The 19,821-nt window shown below is 35.9% G+C and overlaps 1 protein-coding gene and 2 non-coding genes across 8 annotated transcripts in view; all 3 read right to left on the minus strand.

Moving 5' to 3' along the window:
• homer (protein) overlaps positions 1-19,821 on the minus strand; it is a 497,710-nt gene that overhangs the window by 123,000 nt on the left and 354,889 nt on the right. The window lies entirely within an intron of this gene.
• TRNAS-GCU (transfer RNA serine (anticodon GCU)) lies at positions 9,191-9,263 on the minus strand. The gene has a single exon. It is a non-coding gene; the product is annotated as a tRNA-Ser (tRNA).
• Positions 15,956-16,028, minus strand: TRNAT-AGU (transfer RNA threonine (anticodon AGU)). Its single transcript has one exon. It is a non-coding gene; the product is annotated as a tRNA-Thr (tRNA).

Below are 19,821 nucleotides of genomic sequence, written 5' to 3' on the forward strand. Positions count from 1 at the left end.
AACAAAACAGATGGTAATGATTGGTAGTTAATCTTTTGTAAGGGGAACAATTTGAGTTTTAGAAAATCCAAAGTTCTTTCCCAAGGCTAGAGCCGCTGGTGTTAATAAGGAAGATGTAAAAGTCTATTTTGTGGGGGTTGGCCAAATTCTAGGTAAGTTTAACCTATGCAACCAATCAAAATACATATACAACATGGATGAAAGTGGACTTTCCTTGAATAATAGAACGACAAAAGTTACTGCATGAAAAAGCAAAGGGCAGTGTCAGCCCAACAAGCGTTGAACGAGGAGAAAATATCAACAATGGTGCATGCAATGCATCTGTTAACTTCATTCACCACTAATATTTAAAAGGAGTTCGGTTACAGATGACAATAAAATTTAGCATTAAAAAAACAGATACATACAATGTTTGTTTTTTGTTGTTGTAGTAGGTTCACTAACGTTCATTTTTGGTGTTATTCAAATTACCCCTTACGATATCCAATTTACCCCAGAAATATTAATCTTGTTGAAATTCATGGAGATGGATTATGGAATTACACTTTTATATTTGAAAATGCAGTTTTAATAATTTAGATATACATTCCCTAAGAATGTAAGTTTCCTCTTACCTATTCAGTAGAAGAATAAAACTATTATTTTTGGAGTAATTGGTGAAAAAGGTTGAAATTATTCAAATTACCCCGATGTACCTATTTGCTAATGCTAAGACTGACTGTACATCTTTGTAAGGTAGCAGAGAAGAAACTAAACTTGTCAATTTAGTGATTTTCTGGAAATTTTCCTTACCGTTCTAGTGAAGAATGAAATGGTTTACAGACAAGTCTCTTTTCTGAGACTTCACTTTCTCCTTTAGCAACAAATGTGGCGTTATAAAATGGATAACCGACTCGCGACTAAAGTACAATGTTTATACCCATAAATTTCAACAGAAATCTATATCTGAAAAAAGGAGGTACCATTTGTAAATGAGCACATTATAAAATTGGAGCCATTAATTAGTCACATACTTAATTTAATCCGAATCAAACAATTTTGTTCGTAATTTTTATGTTACGTAAAGACAGCTGATAAGTGAAATAGTGCAAATCATATCTAACAGAAATTATTTTGTAAGATAAATTATCTAAAGAATGATTTCCACATTTTATAAATGTTGGGAATGCTCACTTACTATAACTATTACCAATAATAAATTACTGTAGTAAATAAAACTATTTATTTTATCAAAAGTCTACTATTTCGTATCATGCGTGTCCATTAGTGCTCCAACATATGAACTCACTCACAGCAATGTTCACAGCTGGAAAACTTTATTTTTAACATTTATTATGTTCTTTTGGGGTTATAGCCAATTGTGTAGATCAATAATTTTTAATCTGAAGGATCCGAGTGCTAACAGTCAGGGGTCCGTAAGGGAGTTTTGAAAGCAAAATTTGATCTGTTTTTAATAAAAAAATACAATAAAATATAATGCAATCCCAGCAATAAATGTATCTTAATTTTTATAAAAATGTTGAAATTATAACTTTTTTCATTACAAGCAAAGCTAATTTTAGCAAAGTTTGCAAATTAAACTTGAGTTGTAATAATTTGTAAAGTGAAAAATAAATAGCTTGAACCGCTGATGTAGATCAAAACGGGATCAAACATTAATGAGAAAGTATCCGTAAAAAGAAACACGGGAATCTCGTTTCCCAAGTTACAATTAAATGACATTATGTAAGCTAGTATATTTGTATAGATATGTTTTGAATTGTATTAAATATTACAGCAAAATATATACATTTATGAATTATGATTACATAAAATGAAAACTCTCTTATACTCTTTAATTTACACATAGGTTTGTGCTGCCTATCTTTTACAGGTACGTTATTGGAATTTAATGATGTTACGCGCCAACTTGTCTTACATTTTTGTGTCTAACGCAGGCTCTTAGATACCCACCATTAAAAATAAATTTCGTAATAGTTTGAGTGTTCTAAAAAGTACCTGCATTGTAGCACTTCTAGTGTATCACTTTCTTAATAATTCACTTAAACATAACCACGCGCATAGTCAAATCTTAAGGCTGCATAATGCAACGTTCGGAGCACGCATGTGATTAACCTCAAAGTGCACTCTTTTTGAATAAAAATCTACTTTCTGAGAAGATGTGATACAAATTGAATTAATTACTTTATAATTGATCTGGAAACAAGCACCTTTCTGTAAAAAAAAGGGGAGCTCATACCATCTGTTACACAGTGACGTAAGCTCAAGGCTTTAATTAGAGGGAACAATGCCTGCAGCCGACACCGGAGATACGATCCTACATGTCTCGAATGAATCGAACGCCACTCTGTAATTGAACGCTAATTTCCATTCATTACCAGCAACATGTACCACAATATCACTGTACACAAAACCGATATAGGAGTTCGATTTTATATAACATGTTTTACATAACATTTCAAACTGAATCATTTCTACCAATTGATTTTTGAGCTTTTTAACATTCTCCCTAATAGGCCTATATGTCTTCAGGTCGTATACAAAGTACGCAATATTACGAAGCTGAAAAAGAAAATGGTGTCTTTTGTCGACATTTAGCTCATCTCCAAACAGCATTTTCTCCAGAATTATTGGACCGATTTTTGTTAATATTCCGTATCTACGAGTCAGTACAACTAGGAATGTTGTACCATACAGATCAATCATTCTTCAAAAATATGTTTTTGTAAAGTAATACGAAAAAACAGATTTATTCAAACTCGCGAATCTCTTTCTAACAAAGTTCCTGTGATATATGAAATGGTATGGACAAGTCTCGAAAAGATTCTTGTCAGGAAAATTAATTACAATTTACACAATTATATCAACAACCGAAAATTAAGAGCTACTATACTGCTAACATTGCAACCTTTAACAGAGTAGCTGAAGTCCACGAATTGCAACAGCATGACAACGTAAGCCGTGTGAATCTCTGTAATGGGGTTTTGTAAAATATTGCTGGTCATGTTCATCGGCATTTAATAATTTTCTCAGCTGAGGTTTCATTTAATTTGCATGGTTCTGTTGGTTCACAAACCTATACGGACTGAAGCACAGAAAATCCCGAATTAATTCACGAAGTTCTCCTTCATGATGAAAGAAGTGTGTGGTGTGCACTAACTACAACACGAATAAGGCCCAGATTTGTCCACAGTTGTAGCTGAGGGTTTAGCGAGTCTAAATCCGAACCCAGCGGGCCCGGGTTCGATCACCGGTCTGGACGAGTTGCCTGGGTGAGGGTTTTTTTTCGGGGTTTTTCCTTTCTCCTCTCTCCCTCACTCCTATGGGGATTGGAACCCCACTCATCTTCGCCACTTTCTTTCCTCCCCTACCATCCTTTCATTCATCATCCCGTTACTTCTTCTGGTTTTCAGATCGCTCTACAGGCGGCCCTCCGAAGCTGCTGGCTCTCTCGACCGGCCTCCATGGATTGTATTCATGTGATGATGGATAGCTTCTGCAACGGAACACGGGGCAGACCTTTTTTTACTTGGTTTATTTAACGACGTTATATCAACGAGGTTATTTAGCGTCAATGGGATTGGTGATAGCGAGATGGTATTTGGCGAGATGAGGCCGAGGATACGCCATAGATTACCTGACATTTGCCTTAGTTGGAGAAAACCTCGGAAAAACCCAACCAGGTAATCAGTCCAAGCGGGAATCGAACCCGCGCCCGAACGCAACTCCGGATCAGCAGGCAAGCGCCTTAGCCGACAGAGCTACGCTGGTGGCTCGGCAGACTTTCTCTGGGGAGGACTTTCGCCTCGGACCGTTAAGGAAGCCTTGGGAGGATTGACGAAGTAGGAATGGTACATGAACTCTGTTGGCTGTAAGGATCGGTCATTAAGGGGGGGGGGGGATCAAGTGGTTAGGTCGGTGCGCGTAGAGGAGGTGGGCACGCAACTCATCCCATATGGGGAGGGTGTACAATAGACCTCAGGTCGTAGTGCGTGGGATGTTCCCTACCTCCCTCCCAACAAGAAAAATAGCCCATATTTTATGAAAAATACAGTAAATGGACAGTTGTATAGCACAGAAATACTTTCACCATTGTTTCAGTAGTTAGCAGATAACGAGAGATAATGGATATTTTCAACAAGATTCTTCCACACTCTACACTTCTGGAGAGTCTTTGGCCAATGTAAGATCGTTTCTGACAACAGAATCATTTCTAGAGGGCTAGCACGCTCACCTGGCATTTATTTCTAAGAAACCCTAAAAAAACATAAAGAAATAACGCTCACACTATAGATGAACTCAAAAACAATAAAACAGAAATTTGGAGAAAATCAAAAGCAGAACTTTTGCGTGTGAATGATAATTTTATCAGATGTCAGGATTGCTTGAATGTAGACAGATACCACTTTAAACAACTCCTATAACACAGGTTAGTACTCATAGCTTAGAGATACAAATTTGCGCAAACTAATTGGCAAATTACGGGTTTTCAGCAGACAAAATCGTAAATACGTATTACTGCAGATTGTGTATTACAAATTTTGAAAATATTCGCATGGAAAATGTTTGTGAGGAAATGGATTAAAAAAGCAACTATTGTCACATCATAAACAAAAGATATGTGCCCATGTCAGCTCTATAGCTTCAGCAGATTTCGAGAAAATAATTTAATATACCGTACTGATGATAGAAAGTTGTGCACCAATATCACCTTAAAAGCATAGGCCTAATGCGATAAGAATTTTGATATGTAATATTAGTTACAATTAAAATAAACTCTGTTTTGTACTGTAATATTGTTTTGATTAGTTTATTGATTACTTTTATAAGTCCAAAGATATCATCAATATCAATTTCAATTTATCATGTCATACTCAATCTCTTTCCTTGGGATATCATTTTCTTTATGAATGATGTGTTTCATTTACTTAGTACAGTATAGTTGTACTACTGTGGAATTTATGTAAATATTCCTTCTTAAATCTTTATTATGTTATTAACGTTTAAAACACAACTACAATATTAAGAAATTGGTGTAAATATTTTTGTTTTACAAACAATAGCCTATAGATAATATCAAACAGAAAGAAGCCATATAAAAAACGACATGAAATTCCACGTTCCATTTGAAGTTTGTATACCACTGTCTTCTGTCTTCTTAATCCAACAGGCTGCTTATTCATATACAAAATCCTTCCTCCTTCCATACTTAGCGCTAGATGCCCGCGCACGACGTCAAGACCAGAAAAATGCGCTTGCTTTGACATCACTGGTATAACGTCAGAACTTGCAGCATCTCAACGAACAGTAGCAGTTGCATCAATGGCAACAGCATCAACATAAAAGGCAGCAACAACACCGTAGCAGTACCGACAACCGTAATAGTAGTAACACCAACAATTGCAGTATGAATAACAGCATCACACTCCGTATTATATACGAACAGCAATACCAAGAGAAGGAGTAGCATTAGCAGTCGCAGTAGCAACATTAATAGCAGTAACAGGAACAGTAAAATACATAGTACCAGCAGCAACAGTTGTAATGTGTTCTCTCCAGTTTGTTCGATAATTTTATACGCATTTTGAAACTAATTCAACTCTAAGTTTGTCTAAAAAGAAGTCTCACTTCTTCTATGGTTCGAGAGCGTAAAAGCAGCAGTTTTCACGAATTTCATTTTTGTTATTCGAAGTTATTTTTGATCTGTCTACGTATTCTTTAAGCCTCACATTAGTCTTGCTTTGTCCGGTAAACGTACTATATTTTATGTTGTACTAGTGAGGGTTTCAAAACTTGAGTTTTAATTTTTCTGATGATTCTGTAAACATTGACACATTTATGCAATGTCTTTTTTCATTTTCTTACGGAAAATTCTGATCTACAGTATATAAGTGAAGGTTTTTTACTATTCAATATTTTATTTGTGCAGGTTTTATATCTTTCTGGATAGTTTTATAAAAATTGCACAATTTTAGCTTTAGCAATACATAGCATGACTTTTAGATACCTTCCGAGGTTTTCAGATTGCACAGCGCAGTTCGTCTTCATGTTGGATTGAGTGACTTGGTTAGTGGTTACACTTAAGGAACAGTGTCAAATTGAATGTTCTATTCATTGATATTCCTCAACGATTTCATTATCTTCAGTGGTAGTAATAGCATTAGAAATTAACAGTCGGAATGTAGTAGCACCGACAGTAGAAGAAAAATTATTATATCATCATTATCAGTAGTAGTTACATAGTCTTACAAGCAAACATTCTGATGGAGGAGATAAAAAAAGTTAAATGTTTTCCTTCCACCATGATAATAATGTCAAAAGAAGTGCTTATACAAATTTTGGCCACACGACCGCAATTACGAAGTCCGTAAAAATAAGTTTGTCAAGGGCCGTTAACAGAAAAAAAAATACAATTTCATTGGTAAAATTTATTGGAACAGATACAGCAATTGTTGCGCTATTTTTAATCATATCACCCACTGGAATTGAGACATCTGTCATACCATGGGATCAATTTTTGTATCCTTGTGTTGTAAGTCACCCGCCAGGAATCGGAACCAGCGTTTGACAGCCGTCTGCACCTCTCTGTCGATCCCTTGTTATGACAAATGCCTCAATTCCGGTGAGGAATATATTGAAAAATAGCTCAACAATTACTGTGTCTGTTTCAATAAATTTTTCCAATGAAATTGTGTTTTCTTTATATTAACGGCCACTGGCGAACTTATTTTTTACGGCCCTCGTAATTGTGATTGAGTGGCCAAAATTTGTATAAGCACTTCTTTTGACATTATTAACATGGTAAAAGAAAAAAAAAACTTTATCTGCCTCCAACAGAATGTTTGCTTGTTAGTAGTAATCGTAGTGGTAGTAGTGTATGCACTTAGAGAACTTCGAAGTTTGAATTCTAAATTATTTTTATAGACCATGTAATGAGTAAATTAATGTCATAGAATAAAAAAAAACTTTGTGTTTCCGTTAAAGTGCTGTAAATTTACTGCTTCCTGAAATCAGAATGCATATCATGCCAATACTCGTATTGATACAGTATGTAATATCACACCACAGTAAAAGGAATCATTTCATGGGTTAATACAAAGAAAATGAATAGTGCTATAATTGCAGTCTCCACCATGAGAGAAAGGTGCCATCTTTTACCCCAATAAACCTCACCCCGAACTCCATTAGTAGCCCGCATAATGTCCATCCGATATTTGAATACCCGGAAGGCTTTTGCTCATAGCGGCCGGTGCATTTGGTACGCACGAAATTTTAAACATTCATGTACCCTACCGCACTGTGTGATGCGGCTTTCTGAGCCTCGTAACAAAAGCCTCCCTCATGGATTCTACTTTTCCTGCAGAAGTTGATGAAATCAACTCCGCATGAATGGACGCCTACAGTATCTGCGCATCATGCACATAGAGATAAATTGCTCCTCTTCTACACAATATCTCATATAACGTTGATAAAATCTTGTTACGCTAGAATGAAACCTTAGAATAAGAAAATGGAAACTTTCCTGTGATACGATATTGTCATTACTTCACAAGATCTCATCCCACTGAAAAATTTAAACTAGTTCAAGACAAAAGCTATATCAAGGAAGTTATTTTATATAAAACCACCCACCACAGTGTACGTAATGGAACTTTGTCGGTGTTCTAGTGGTCATCGTTCTGATGTAAGTGAGAGTTTTTCTGAGGAAAGATCCAATGTGCGTTTTTTTTTCCTGGGAGGGAATAAAATTGGATCCTATGCTATACTTACATGATCATACGCGGAGACTACTAGGAAGAAGGCGGAACATTGAAAATATTGGTGAATGCTGGGTTTGCAGTGAAAGATCTGCCCTTGGGCAGAACACTAAGAATGAATGAATATGCCAAACTTAATTAATAAAGAAGAAATGCGCACAAGTGTGCATAGGTTGTTGGTTAGTCTTCGGTGCTAAGTTCGGTCACTGTTTTCGGGCACTCGCTACACTGCAGGACGTGGTACTTGTCACACCTTGCACTACAGAATTTACAGATACACTTCTCGGACACTGTATGGAATTGTGATGTGCTGCACACTTGGAACCAGCTTTGGTCGACCATGGCGCTAGTGGCGTAGAACTCGTCGTCTATATTGTTCCTCTTCTGTGTATTCTCTTCTAGAAGTTGCTTGTACGCGTCTGTAGATGGCAGAATTAATGAATATCGTAGTTACTCGATCAGAAAGGGTTCTCTTGTTAACACATAGATTAACCTGGATGGTGTGAATTTCAACACTTCTAGTACCCTTTTGACATAGTATGTGGCTTCGACTTTTTCCCACGCTTTCAAATCCTTCTTCTTTAAATAGTCGCAAATCACATCTATGCCATAGGTGAGGATGGATATAATCTTTGCATGGAAAAGCTTCATAGCTGCTTCAACAGATATGTCCTGTAGGTGCTGTATGTCGTTGATGGCTCTAGTGGCGGCTATGGCTTTTTCTTCAGCATGTAGATCGAAAGTGGTTCCTGTTGCCTGGAATGTTACTCCAAGATACACTACCGGTCAAAAGTTTTCGATCAGCTATGAAAATAACTATATACTTTATTTCAATGTACAAACACATCGGAAAAACTAAATATACAAACAAAATAAATATTTTCTCTCTCTAGCATTATGATATGACTGAATATTCAAAACGAAATCCCTGTTTTAACCACATATCCATAATTACTGTGATAGGTGATCGAAAACCTTTGACCGGTAGTGTATCTGAAGGAGTTTGTGATTTTTGTCATCACCTTTCTATGATAAGGTGTCTTGAGCCTTCCGTTTCCCTCCTTTTCGGAAAGTCATCTGTAGTGTCTTTCCATACTTAATTTCTAACAAGTAAAACAATCTCATGACATGCAAATCTGGCTTTAATGTAGAAGCTCTTTGTGAAGCAGGCTTGAATAATTTCAAGGGAAAAATTCTGCAGTGCCTGGGAAAAGTGACATAAGTCAGTTTCCACAAACCTATTTTGATAATTTATTGACAACTTACACTGGTTTATGTCGACTTGATTTTTTTCTGTATGAATTATTGTAATGGGAGAAATAATTATGTCTCTTTTTCCAAGCGAGCAGATGTTCCGTAAGTTGTCAATAAATTAACAAAAAACATTTGTGGAAACTGACTTATGTCACTTTTCCCCAGGCACTGCAGAATTGCTCCGGGGCCGGGTATCGATCCCGGGACCCTTCGTTTAGCGCACGAATGCTCTACCGACTGAGCTACCCCAGAAACTATACAGGACACCGTCACAATTCTTCCCTTTATATCCACACAACTGAAATGGGCCGACAAGACGCCAGAAACCCAACTTTGAATGCACACAATTCTGTGTGACTTAAATTGTGACTTTCTGTTAACGTACCTAATTATTCAAGCCTGCTTCACAGGGAGATTCTACCTGGAAGCCAGATTTGCTTAATATATTCGTTACTGTAGGTACGTTAACAGAAAGCCACAATTTAAGTCACACAGAATTGTGTGCACTCAAAGTTGGGTTTCTGGCGTCTTGTCAGCCCATTTGAGTTGTGTGGATATAAAGGGAAGAATTGTGACGGTGTCGTGTACAGTTAGTGGGGTAGCTCAGACGGTATAGCATTCGTGCGCTAAGCGAAGGGTCCCGGGATCGATACCCAGCCCCGGAACAATTTTTCCCTTGAAATTATTCAGTCTCATGACATTTGGCTGATTAATATGGTTAGTAGAATTCACTTTTTATTATTTACATTTTTTAGTATATAATTCGGAACCTTGATATGTAGTGCCATACAGAGAACTCTAAAACATAAAACAAAACAGAAAACGATAATACAAATTTTTAAAACATTGATTACACTTATTCTTCCATATCTGCGTGAAATAAGAATATAATAAAGAAAACTTTAAAGTACAAAACGTAGAAATGAATTTCAAAAGAACAAAAGACTGTACAAAAGGGCAGCATAAGAAAATGAAGATATAAGAAGAGAGGTACAATATAACGTATTCATTAATGATACAATAAAATATCGTAGCAAGTGGTTGCAACACTTAATAGAATGAGAGGATGACAAAAATTGCATATCGCTGTAATCAAACGTGAAGAAGATACGCTGAAAGATAAAAAAGGAGAGATGTAATGATACGCTGTGAAACAGAAATGATGGAGAAGGAGAAGAAAATTTCATAAATGCAGAACTCCTACATTTCCTATTTACAACTGTAAATGGTACAAATGGAGGAAAAAAGACCTTTAGGGAGGCCGAGGCGCAGATGGGAGGATAATATTAAAATGGATTTGAGGGAGGTGGGATATGATGATAGAGACTGGATTAATCTTGCATAGGATAGGGACCGATGGCGGGCTTATGTGAGGGTGGCAATAAACCTACGGGGTGATAGTAGGAGGAAGAAGAATAAAGTGCATAAGATTTGCTGACGATAGGGCGTTGTTAGCAGAAGAGGAGATGATAATAAGGAATATGCTACTGGAGACAAATGACAGATGGAATGAAGATAAATGCAAACAAGAAGACGACCATGGTTATCGGAAGAAAAATGAAGAAGGTAAACTTGCGAATTCGAAACGAGGCAGTATAACAGGTGGACAGCTTCAAATACTTAGAATGTACTGTAAGCAGTAACATGAATTACTGCCAGGAAGTCAAAAGGAGGACAGAAATGGCAAGGGAAGCTTTTAACAGAAAAAGGAGCATCTTCTGCGGGCCTATGGAAAGAGAACCAAGGAAGAAACTAGTGAAGTGCTTTATGTGGTGTTTGCCATTGTACGGGGCAGAAACATATACATTGCGACGAAGTGACGAGAAGTGAATAAAAGCATTTGAAATGTGGATATGGAGAAGAATAGAGCGGTTGAAATGGACTAACAGAATAAGGAATGAAGCTGTGTTGGAAAGAGTGGGTGAAGAAAGAATGATGCTGAAACTGATCAGGAAAAGAAAAAGGAATTGTTTGGGTCACTGGCTGCTGTCTGCTGAAAGATCCACTGGTGAACGGTGAGCGGGAGAAGAGTTCGGGGCAGAAGAAGATATCAGATGATGGATGACATTAGGATAATATAGATCATATGCGAAGACAAAGAGGAAGGCAGAAAATAGGAAAGATTGGAGAATGCTGGGTTTGTAGTGAAAGATCTATCCTTAGGCAGAAAACTATGAATGAATGAATGAAATGAATAAGAATGTTAAGAAAATTGAAGTCTGTAATGAAATTCATAGAGAATATACAATAAAAAGGGACAAGCAGTAGGCCTACATATATTTATAAATTGTATAAACTGGATAACGGTCTAACTATAGATCATTCGCAGTACGACTACACTGGAAGTTAATGAACTTAAGTCCATTGGGTGAGTGGGTGAGGGGTCTCATGCGGCCGGTGGTCTGGTACACCTCATTCAAATTCATCCCATACTTCGGGATGCACAATAGGCCACTATCAAACCGACGCGACGTGCTGAAGGGTTGTTCAAAACCCGCCCCTACTTACCACCACCACCACCGCTACTTCACTCAAGGATTACTCAAGATCAAGCTTTAAAAAAAATAAGTGTAGTATCAGAAACAGGTAAGTGTATGCAACAGGTAAAGTAATAATGTCTTTTCAGTGCGCAGAAACCACTGTTTTAAGTCTGAATACCGCCTATAGAATAGAATGCGGATTCAACGAAATGCGTAGAATCTATTTTTCTACGAAATAAGTTCTATATATTATACAATAATTAACTGACATGTGTAGAATGTCAGAATTATACTTGTTAACCACATAAATGTTTATTTTGCGCAGAGTGAACGTACACTAAAGGGAACAGCTCTTGCTGCGTTGAGATACTGGGACAGCAGATAGTACAGGGCTATAGAACATAGAAAAGTTTGTCGGGTAATTATTTCTTTGCTCTCAAGAAAAGTTCCTAAACGTGTGTCGACATGAGTTGTACTCATGCCTCCCAATCACTTCAAAAAGTAAACATACGTAGCCTATTGTCTCTCAATCTTTGTTACTGTTATGTTCCAAAAGTCCGGGTCAGTTTACTTAATATCCTAAGGGTGAAACCTAACCATTTCCCCCCCCCCCCCAATACTACATAAGCTAGTGGATTATGGTGATTTTCTAGTTTGCAGATTGAATTTTCTTTTGCCAACTTCGTTTCGAATTTCGGTACTGAGAAATACTACAACTGGTAGTGATTTTATAACTGTTATGTTGGCAGCAGTGACACAAGCTGTCGGTAGTTTAAAATCTGAAAATTCAAATTGTTCTATATTTCTGAGCCCATTACTGGAAGTTAGTGAAATTTGAACATACTAATAATTAATTAATATCAGTATTCATATTAATACATAATAGTTATTGTATGTGTTGCTTTGTGTTGTGGTTACAATTTCAAGATTAGAGTCAGGTAGGCTAACTGTAAATAAATATAACATATTTCATGTGATACATGCCCTTGGGTAATCGATAGAAATACCACTTCACATTTTAATTAATTTCTTTCGTGTTTAGACTTTTATTACAATAACGGAGTAAATATTCTAAAGCATACATTTCAAAGTGGCATTCGTTTTCGGAATTCATACTAATCATTTCACGTGATCAAACAAAATACATTTTTAGGTTAGGTCTCGTGAACCGTAAACTGTTTAATCAAAGCAATGAATTTCATGCTGTCAGACAAAATACATTTCAATATTAGATCATACTCTAATCTACTAACTACTAACATAATGTGCGAGAGGTCCAGAAGAAAAATATACTCTTTCACAAATTATTGAATCTTTTATAAAACACCTCCCCAACATAAAGATGAGATGTGGTAAATAAGCAAGACATTGTTATTGTTAATACTATATTATTATTATTATTATTATTATTATTATTATTATTATTATTATAGTACATGGCATTGTGTGATTTTATCCTCTTTTGGGGATACTGAAGAGACTGCCAAATTAGTCTTTTAGAAATTACTCTTACATGATCCTCAGTATAAGAAAAAACACTCTACTGTCATTGTAAGGTGAGTGCAGAAGTTACTGAAAATATTGTAGTAGTAGACTACGTGCTAGCTACAGAGATGAATAATTAATTATTGCAAACCTACAACCGTAAGAATCACGGTCTATTCCTGACTACAGATTCTCTACACATATGGATGTTGTAAGTTGCCTATGTGATATTTTATATTATCTCGGATGAAGTAGCTGGCGTCATGCTGACACCACATCACACAAATCTCGTCATGTACCCGCCTAAACATGTAAGACCTCGAAAGTGTTGAGATATGAATAGACTCTTCGAACATTATAATTACTACAGAAGGAGAAATTATATGTAAATCTAAATTATTATATGAGGAGCGTGCAAACAAGCTCAATGTTCTCCCGCACGACGAGAACTGAGCAAATTGGCTCTTTCATGCTCAGTATTAATTAAGCACTGCTCAATCAATACTAGAATGAAAGCTTGTGCAATCACTGCACAAATATTCGCTGTCGGAATACTTAATACACACATCTGCTTCCATAATTTGTATCACAAAGGAGGAAAGTAATGTGAAATCCCGTGGCGGTGAAATTGCAGTCCTTTTTAGCCAAACAAAAGGAAAGGTAACTTGATGCAACAACGAATTACAACACACACCTGTAGATGGAGGGAAAAAAGTGAGTTTGAAAGTCATCATTTAACACGATGTTTCCTATAAGAGCACTTGACATATAGATCATTCTTGTAATTTTATTTTTACAAGTTTGTATTCGAAGTCAACACAGTATGCCAACCTGCTGTCAGTCTGTCGAAATTATCCTGTGGAATAAACTATTCTATTCAAATAATATATGTAACAATATCAAGCATACTGTATTCAGGACAGGAAATACCTTTACAGACATACAGTACAGCTTACTGGTGAATATTATAAAAGCTTGGAGTGGACGTGATAGAAAAATCAATGGTACTTATATGCAACTATATTACAAAAGGAAAAAAAGGAGATAATAGAATAACAGCTATTTAATACAAACGGCGATAATATTCCATGTAAAATGAGTATGAAGACTGAATTAACATTAACGCTCTCTGTTTGACAAATGAACTGGAAATAACCGTCTACGTGCGATGTGATAACCGAGATCATCATACACAATATCGACAATCCATCATTTAACCAAGCCGGTAATAAAACTTTTTTATAAATTCTAACTGTCAGTTTTTTGAGACCAGACTGGATGACAAATGCTTCTCAACTGAATAATAACAGGCATTTCCCACATTTATTCTGCGTTTAATTCCTCCACCCTTCAGAGTGTCATTTATACTTGTTAGTGTTGCTCCAAGATATTTGAACTTTTCCACCTTTTCAAAGGATAAATTTCCATTTTTTATATTTCGATATCGTACTATGTTCTGGTTATGAGGCATAATCATATCTTTTCGCGATTTACTTCCAAACCTATGTCTTTACTTGCTTCAAGTAAAATTTCCGTGTTTTCCCTAATAATTTGTGGATTTTCTCCTAACATATTCACATCATTAGCATAGACAAGCAGCTGATATAACCCGTTCAATTCCTAACCCTGCGTGTTATGCTGGACGTTCCTAATGGCGTATTCTAGATTAAAGTTAAAAAGTAAATGTGATAGTACATCTCCTTGTTTTAGTCCGCAGTGAATTGCAAAATCATCAGATAGAAACTGGCCTATACGGACTTTGCTGTACGTTTCACTGAGAAACATTTTAATTAATCGAACAAGTTTCTTGGGAATACCAAATTCAATAAGAGTACTATATAAAAATTCTCTCTTAACCGAATTATATGCCTTTTTGAAATCTATGAATAACTGATGTAGACCTACTGTACCCTACAAAATACAAATATCTAATCATTAGTCGCTCTATTAAGCCTAAAACCACATTAATGATCGCCAATAATTTCATCTACATAGGAGTTAATCTTCTCAAAAGAATATTGGATAAAATTTTGTACGACGTCAACGAAAGTGATATTTCTCGAAAATTATTACAGTTAGGTATAATTATGAACTCCTCCCGTTGTTCTGGTACAATTTCCTTTTTCCCAAATAGCAAGTACAACCTTATAAATTTCGTTGCATAATGCGCTTCCACCCTTTTGTATTAATTCTGCTGGAATTTGATTGGTACCTGGAGACTTATAATTTTTCAGATTTTCTATGGCAATTTCGACTTCTGAAAGTGTGGGTTCGGATATAAATAGCTCAGCAGTTTGTATTTTAATTTTGTCCTGATCTATTTGACTTATGTACATTTAGTAGTTGTCAAAATAGTTTTACCATCTGTTCAAGATTAAATGAGAGTCTGCAAGCAAGTCACCATTCTCATGCTTGATCACGTTTACTCTTGAATGATACCCTTTCCTAAATTCCTTTATGCCTTTATATATAGTTCTCTAATGATTTTATTTTTACTATTTGCTTCTACCTCATTCAGTTTTTCCTTGAAGTATTCTTTTTTTTTTATTCCTAAGTGTACGATTTGTTTCCCGTCATTCATTGAAATAATTATCTCTGGATCCTGTAAGAATTTCATTTTTTCCTGTTTCCTTCTTTCTACTACCATGGAACAATCTTCACCAAACCACGGTTTCATAACAACCTATGCTCTGCTCAACTGCAATTTTGATATTACCTCTGATATTTTTCCACACGCTAATAACATCTAGATATAGTTGCATTATTATTATTATTATTATTATTATTATTATTATTATTATTATTATTATTAAATAAAACAAAAACCTTAATTTATAAGTCGTTGGTACAAAGTGTTATGTTATGCGGAGCAGAATCTTGGACATTAGACAAAATATAGTACTATGGATTTTTTTATTAATTTGTCCTACAGAATAATCTCTGTAATGTTGACAATTAATATTTGAGGAGGAAAATTCGCTCCGGCGCCGGGGATCGAACCCGGGTCCTTGGTTCTACTTACCAAGCGCTCTGACCACTGAGCTACGCCGAATTCAATCCACAGCACCGGATCGAATCTTCCTCCTTCAGTGTTTCCCTTCGTGGCTTGACTCCAACTTAGGCATATATGTTGACGTATAACTGTATAGTGTCAACTGCCATTATACTAGGAGCGCATTCAGTTGAGTGACTTATTTGGCCGGGATTCCGCAGTTATGCGGATCCGGTGCTGTGGATTGAATTCCGCGTAGCTCAGTGGTCAGAGCGCTTGGTACGTAGAACTAAGGACCCGGATTCGATCCCCGGCGCCGGAGCGAATTTTCCTCCTCAAATATTAACATATAATATATTAAAACAAATTATTGGCTACTGAAATGGACTTCTGGCGGACAGCAGCAAGAAAATCAGGAAAGAAAAAAATTAGAAATCAAAGAATTAGACAAAATATGGAAGTAGGAAAGAACGTTATTGAAGTAACTGAAGAAAGAAATTAAAATGGTTTGGACGTATGAAGAGGGGGAAAAAGGAAGAATACCGATGATGTTAGCGTGGACTGAGGAGGGAAGAAGAGGAAAACCAAGAGAACAGTGGATGAATGGCGTCAGAAAGAGTATGCCTAGAAGATTTGTGGCGGAAAAAAATCCTAATAAGAGATATAATAATAATAATAATAATAATAATAATAATAATAATAATAATAATAATAATAACAATAATAATAACAATAATAATAATTATTATTATTATTACTACATTGCAATTTATTTCTAACAGTTTCTCTGAAGACTAAGACACAGGAGAAAAGATAAAGTATCTCCAGGCGAGTCCAGGTAGGCCTAAATAGCGTTAGGTAATCATCCCGTATGTAGCACCTGATCAGACACGACCGCTGTTGCCAGTAACGTTATACTGTACAACATTTTTGTATCGTAGTTATTCTAAATAACAATGTAGTTAAAGTAAATCACCATTTTTTTTTGTAGATACGAGGTATCACTTCTTAGTCATCGATATGTAAATTACAATAATGGATATTTTAATTTAGGTAGGTCTTCTGTAAATTTTCACAATTTGATATCAAACTGTGCTTCTCAAGTTGCCTGTAATTTCTATATGATATCGTTAATATAGCTATAGCAATTCAGAAGTCAGGACTCTTTTGAAATCGCTGAAAGTTAATAAAAAATCATGCTTATATAAGGTAATAATACGACTATCATCTTGTTCTTCAATCACCTCCATTTCCTTAAAAAATATAGGCCTATACAGTATATGGCCATTCATGTGACGTGGAAACATCTGGATTAGGGTTTATATGTGGATCAAATGAAAGGTTCAGAGCCATATTGAGCCAAGCGCCATTTATTAAAAACGGAGAAAGCAAGGGTTAAAATTAAGTGAATACCATAGTTAATGAAGATTGACATATCATTTAGTTTTAATGTGTATACTTTATATTACTTGCTATATGTTTCCATTGAATTATGGTAATAACTTCATTTTAACCCTTGTTTTCTACGTTTTAGTAAATGGCGCTTGGTCCACTATGGTTCTGAACCCTTCAAATCATGAAGTTAGGGGTACTGACATTCCCATTTAGCTTGAAATGCGCCTCACTGTAAAAAAAAGCCAATTGCGTCTTTATTTGAATATCTCCTAGTAGGCCTATTTGAAAAATATAAGTTGACAAGAGCTTTGATGCCTTCCATGTTTTTAAAAGTCATTATCTTATTATAACGTTATATAAGCATGGTTTTCGACAAACTTTCAGCGATATCAGCGTGTTCAGTCTGTCTTTACGATCTATGGATCTCTAAAGAAATGGGAAAAAGAAAATATATACAACAATAATCAGGCCGGTGGTTACATACGCCTCCGAAACCTGGTCGTTACTAATAAATGAGGAAAGGAAAATTGCGGCATGGGAAAGGAAAATTCTGAGAAGAATAAATGGGCCCAAAATGGAGAACTAAAAAGGAACTTTACGAGATATATATGGTGATCCGCATATAATGGGTGTAATTAGAAGCGCAAGGTTGAGATGGGCCGGCCATGTTGAAAGAAGTGAAGAGGAATCATTACTGAAAAAGATTTATAGAGGGAAGCCGGATGGTAGAAGATGTGTTGGGAGACCTAGGAAGAAATGGATTGAAGGTGTTGAAGAAGATATAAAGCAGATGGGTATAAGAGCATGGAGGAGAAAAACTCAGGACAGAAGAAAATGGGCTTCTATTGGTAGGCAGGCTCTGTTCCTTCAAGGAACGTAATAGCCATGGAGTGAGTGAGTAAGTAAGTAAGTAAGTAAGTATACTCTACAGTAGTGTATCTGCAGCTGTACTGCAATTTGTTTACACTCTATGTTTTATATTAGAAATTTTCATCAAATTATTGTACGCCTACAAATTGTAAAATCATAGTAACAAGGTAGCATTTACATAACGTTCTATGGATTTTATTCTTCTAGAACGTTTATCTACCATGCAAGCAGCCTATAAAAATTTTCCAACAAGCAACCGGAATGAAGACAGATTATAGAGCACTAAATAAGACACGTCTCTAAGATAAAACCATTATTTTACGATTTAAAAAAAGCTGCAATAGCTTTCGTTTGTTACATTTCGAAATAAAATTCGCTAAGAAACAGAAGTGAAACAAACGAGAATCAGGACTGTGACGTCAAACTTCACTCTCTTGTGAATGAAGTGGTATTTTATGTTCATGGAAACTTTACCCTAACGGGTTTCAGAGATTTAAAAATTGAGTTACATATGTGTGACCAGTTACTTTTAAAGGGGTTAAATGTGTCCACTTTTCTGCTGCTAACCAAGCAGCAGTGTCTTGAAAATTAGTCAGAGTAGGCTTGCCGCTCAGCTATTTTGTCCACAGAACATCTTACGAAATTTCGAACTCCTGCCCCATCATCTGATTCATCTATGGATATGCCCTATACAGAATAGTACTGCTGCTTTATAATACGAGTAATACAGAATATCTGGTAAATTTATGCACAAAATTTTAATTCCAATAGCACATACCAACTCATATTTTCCGGACATTTACGCTATGACACTATAAAAGCGCATGGTCCTTTGTTTGTATAATGCAATTTCATATCGGTCCTTGTTCACGAGTTCTGCTCCGAGGCGCTCAGCTACAATATGTATGGCGCATGCAAATGCACATTAGTTTATGCGCAGCATGAGGAAAATGGCGAATAGGAAGATAACATCGCGAAACGAAACAAATTAATATTGAGCTGAAGAGTCCCTGGAAGACTTCACGTCACAACCGCAACTTATCAAACTACGTGATCACTAGGGCCGTGACATCGGCATATTTGTATAAGTCCGAGGTGAACATAAGATACCGGTCAGAATGTAGTCGGCGTTTCAAGTACAGACAGAGGAAGCGAATTTGACACACGCCTAAGCAAGCACGTTCCGTGTTTTGTATACGATTATTGCGTGTTATAAAATCAAGGCAATACAATTATTGTATAATAAGGATTAATATCGGAAAGATCTAAATTGCTGGTGAGGTTGAGAATAATTGTTGGAAATCATACTTAAATTGTCACAAAGTGGTAAAGCATAAGTCTGAAAAGATATTTTCTTTATATTTAGAGTTTTGCATTACAGTTTTAGAATGCCGAAAACGTATATTGCGTACAATTTTGCTTTCCCTGTATTTAACTGTTACATTAATTTATTTATCACATCTATTCTGTACCTTGCTTTTCTTACATGTTGTTCGCTTAGTTTCGGTTCCTGCTGCAATAAACAACATTCATTTCCAAAGTTTCAAATGAAAATGATCGCCGAGTGTAGGATAATATAACCATGTAT

Source organism: Periplaneta americana, chromosome 1, assembly GCF_040183065.1.
Source record: "Periplaneta americana isolate PAMFEO1 chromosome 1, P.americana_PAMFEO1_priV1, whole genome shotgun sequence".
Classification (NCBI taxonomy): Eukaryota; Metazoa; Arthropoda; class Insecta; order Blattodea; family Blattidae; genus Periplaneta; species Periplaneta americana.